Raw genomic sequence first — 4,891 nt, forward strand, 5'->3', positions numbered from 1 at the left:
AATTTTTCGTCCAATTTTTTTTTATGAAATGTGTGATTGTGTTGCTTGTTATTTGTTATATTTCTAATTAAGAACTAAATAAGATTAGGCATTCTAAATTTGTAAATTAAGGCCGTAATTATGTAGATAAAATAGTTTTTATTTTATTTTTTATTAATTTAGGATTTTATTAAAACTTTATTATTTTTTATTGAATTCTCTTTTATGAAATGTGTGATATGGTTACATTATGTTGTTTGTTAGATTATTTTAGTCTAATTAGAAATTAAAAATATAGGTTAGATTAGATAAAATTTAAATTAAGTTAATTAATTACATAAATCAGGGTTTTTAATTTTTTTTGTTAATTTAGAATTTTATTAAATAAGGTTGAATTTAGTTTAAGGTTGAAGTTATGTTAATTTAGGGTTGAATTTAGACAAAATAAGTTAATTTACGGTTAATTAGGATTTTTTGTTTAGGTTAAGTAGTTAATTATCTCCGTTTACAATTTATTTTTAAAAATTTTATTAGTTTTGATTATTAATTTTATATATTAAGTTTTAGCTTTTACTAACTTTTTGTTTTAGATTTTTTTTGAAAGCTTTTTTTTGGCTGACTTTTTGAAAGTTGTGTAGTGTTAATTGTTCATGCTATTCATATACGTATGTTGTTCTTGCAGAATTGAGGTTAGTTTTCTATCTCTAAATAAACATGTTAAATTATTTATATTTTAAACTACACTTACTTTTTAGGAACTGATTAGAGAGAGGTTGGATCGTGTGATAGTCGATATGCAGTGGAGGAAACAATACGGGTAAGTTGTGGTGAGAAGACTATCTGAGAATGGATCTCATCATTCTCCTCATTTGCTAGATTCTGACCCACCCACATGGAAAAGCAAAAAGCAATTTAAATTTCAGGAACGATGGTGTGAGAAGGATGAGGTTAGACAGCTGAGTTTGGAGGTTTGGGGGATGAAAATTTAGGGATCACATATGTTTATATTGGCCCAAAAACTCAAATTATGCAGACACAAATTGATAATTTGGCAGCAGCAACATAAGCCAAATTTCAAAAAAGAAATCAAGGAGCTAACTTTCAAATTAGAAGAGCAGAGAGTCGAGGGTACCCATGCAGGTCCTGAAATAAACGCATTGGAAAATTGATTGGAAGAAGCTTATAAAGCAGATAAAAGTTACTGGAGAGAGAAGTCAAGATGCAATTGGCTGAAAAATGGGGATCGTAATACAAAATTCTTTCACCTAAAGTTCCAAACTAAAAACCGGAAGAATAACATCTGGAGACTAGTTGGAGCGGATGGTACTCTAGCCACTACTCGAGAAAACATTGCCAAGGTAGCTAAAGACTATTTTAAACAGCTTTTTTTCTTGGCAGAAAGCGCTAATCCGAGTATGAATTTTAAGGAATTCAATCCTTCGGTTACAACTCACATGAATCGAAGGTTGCTGAGATCGGTTACTTTTGAAGAAACTAAGAGAGCAACATTCAGTGTTTGTGCCCAGAACGCCCTGGAGAGCGATGGATTCACGGCGAAGTTCTTTCAATTCTTTTGGAATATTGTAGGCAGAGATGTTTTTAAGGTAGTTTGCAGTTTTTTGGTGGGGGAAGAATCCTGAAAAATTTTAACCACTCTCAGATTTGCCTAATCCCTAAGATTTCAGATGCCAGAGATATGACACAGGTCAGACCTATTAGTCTTTCATCAGTTTTTTATAAGGTTATTTATAAAATATTGGTGCATAAACTACATTTGTTCATGAATAATGTAGTGAGTGTGAATCAAAGTGCATTTTTAAAGAGCAGGCTTATTTCTGATAATATACTAATAGTTCATGAATGCATGCATTACCTAAAAACTAAAAGGAGTGGTTTGGAGAATGAAACGGCAATTAAATTAGATATGAGTAAAGCCTATGATCGAGTTGAATGGAGTTTCCTATTGTTTATTATGACGAAGATGGGTTTTGATGATAGATGAATTTTTTGGATTCGAGAGTTGGTCACAACTGTTTCTTACTCGATTCTTATGGAAGGTTAACCTTTTGGTTATTTTAAACTAACAAGGGGTATCCGCCAAGGAGACCCTTTATCTCCCTATCTATTTTTTTTTTTTTTTGCGCAGAAGGACTCTCCTTCTTGCTACACAAGGATGAGCAAAACAGGATTATTCATCAAGGCATCGGAATTCACAGAAGGTGTCCAGCTATTAACCATCTTCTCTTTGCAGACTACTCTATTTTATTTAGTAAGGCATCTCTAGAATCATGCAATGCTATATTAGGACTCCTAGAAATGTATGAAAGAATAAGTGGACAAAAAGTCAATCTCAGCAAATCTGCGATTTTTTTCAGTTAAAACACTGTATTCTCTTTACGATTATAACTAGCTGACAGGCTGGGTATTCCGCACATAGAGATGCAAGATAAGTATCTGGGTCTCCCATCCATCGATCAACGATCCAAAAAGACTATTTTTGGAACTATTAAAGATAAAGTTAAAAAGAAATTACAATATTGGAAGAGAAAACTTATTGTCAACAGGTGGAAGATATGTGCTTATTAAGGCAGTGGCGAAAGTAATTATTGTGTATACCTTACCATGTTTCAAACTCCCAGAAATGCTTCTAGATGAAATACATAGGATGTTTACACAATTTTGGTGGGGTCAACGAGGAACAGAGAAGAATATGGCATGGATCAGCTGGGACAAAATGACTAGACAAAAGAGAGAAGGTGGTCTTGGCCTCAAGGATCTGAAGGCTCAGAATCTGACACTGCTAGATAAATAGTTTTGGTGGATAAATACTAATCCTAATTTTTTACTGGCTCGAATTTTAAAAGCTAAGTATTTTCGGTATACATTGCCATTGACAGCAGAAAAAGGTATAAATTCTTCTTGGGGCTGGTAGAGCTTACTAGAAGGAAGGAAGGTAGTAGAGAAAGGACTTAGATGGAGCATAGGAACTGGTAAATCAATACGTATTTGGCAAGATCCTTAGCTACCCAATATCCTTTTTTATATTAATCCTACCAATAATCCAGCAGCAACAATTTACAGAGTTAAAGATCTATTGAGAAATGATAGAAGTTGGAACCTGGAGCTGATAAACGCACTTTTTTTCCCTAACACAGCTGCTCGAATTTGCGCTATAAGTTTGAATGAAGATGGAATTGACAAGATCACTTGGGCCTGGAATAGGAATGGAAAATATGATGTGGCCTCTGGATATCAAATTGCATATGCTTTCTCTCATGCCCCAATAGAGCAACTTCCGTAGGCAATGCAAAATCCAGCAATTCAACTATTTTTATGGAGGTCTATCCATGAAAAACTTCGTGTTCTTAAACTACTACATCAACGATTTTCAACAGCTTTACCGGTTTGTCCAAGATATGGTGTAGAAGAAGAGACCATTTGTCACTGTCTCGTATGTTGCAATGCTGCCTATCCCCCTATCTATTTTTTTTTTTTTTTGCGCAGAAGGACTCTCCTTCTTGCTACACAAGGATGAGCAAAACAGGATTATTCATCAAGGCATCGGAATTCACAGAAGGTGTCCAGCTATTAACCATCTTCTCTTTGCAGACTACTCTATTTTATTTAGTAAGGCATCTCTAGAATCATGCAATGCTATATTAGGACTCCTAGAAATGTATGAAAGAATAAGTGGACAAAAAGTCAATCTCAGCAAATCTGCGATTTTTTTCAGTTAAAACACTGTATTCTCTTTACGATTATAACTAGCTGACAGGCTGGGTATTCCGCACATAGAGATGCAAGATAAGTATCTGGGTCTCCCATCCATCGATCAACGATCCAAAAAGACTATTTTTGGAACTATTAAAGATAAAGTTAAAAAGAAATTACAATATTGGAAGAGAAAACTTATTGTCAACAGGTGGAAGATATGTGCTTATTAAGGCAGTGGCGAAAGTAATTATTGTGTATACCTTACCATGTTTCAAACTCCCAGAAATGCTTCTGGATGAAATACATAGGATGTTTATGCAGTTCTGGTGGGGGCAACAAGAAACATAGAAGAAGATGGCATAGATCAACTGGGACAAAATGACTAGACAAAAGAGAGAAGATGATTTTGACCTCAAGGACATGAAGACTCAGAATTTGGCACTGTTAGGTAAACAGTTTTGGCAGATAAATACTAATCCTAATTTCTTATTGGCTCGCATTTTAAAGGCTAAGTATTTTCGGTATACATTGCCATTGACAGCAGAAAAAGGTATAAATTCTTCTTGGGGCTGGTAGAGCTTACTAGAAGGAAGGAAGGTAGTAGAGAAAGGACTTAGATGGAGCATAGGAACTGGTAAATCAATACGTATTTGGCAAGATCCTTAGCTACCCAATATCCTTTTTTATATTAATCCTACCAATAATCCAGCAACAACAATTTACAGAGTTAAAGATATATTGAGAAATGATAGGAGTTGGAATCTGGAGTTGATGAACGAAATTTTTTCTTCTGACATAGCTGCTCGAATTTGTGCCGTTCCTTTGAATGGGATGGAATTGACAAGATCGCTTGGGCCAAGAATAGAAATGCGCAATACGATGTGGTCTCTGGATATCAAATTGCATATGCTTTCTCTCATGCCCCAATAGAGCAACTTCCGTAGGCAATGCAAAATCCAGCAATTCAACTATTTTTATGGAGGTCTATCCATGAAAAACTTCGTGTTCTTAAACTACTACATCAACGATTTTCAACAGCTTTACCGGTTTGTCCAAGATATGGTGTAGAAGAAGAGACCATTTGTCACTGTCTCGTATGTTGCAATGCTGCAAAGGAGGTTTGGGGTTTGTCTACATTAGCATCGACATCATTGAACCAATCTATGAGGTCCTTTGAAGAGTGGTGGAAACAGATGAT

Source organism: Arachis ipaensis, chromosome B05 (assembly GCF_000816755.2).
Source record: "Arachis ipaensis cultivar K30076 chromosome B05, Araip1.1, whole genome shotgun sequence".
Taxonomy (NCBI): Eukaryota; Viridiplantae; Streptophyta; class Magnoliopsida; order Fabales; family Fabaceae; genus Arachis; species Arachis ipaensis.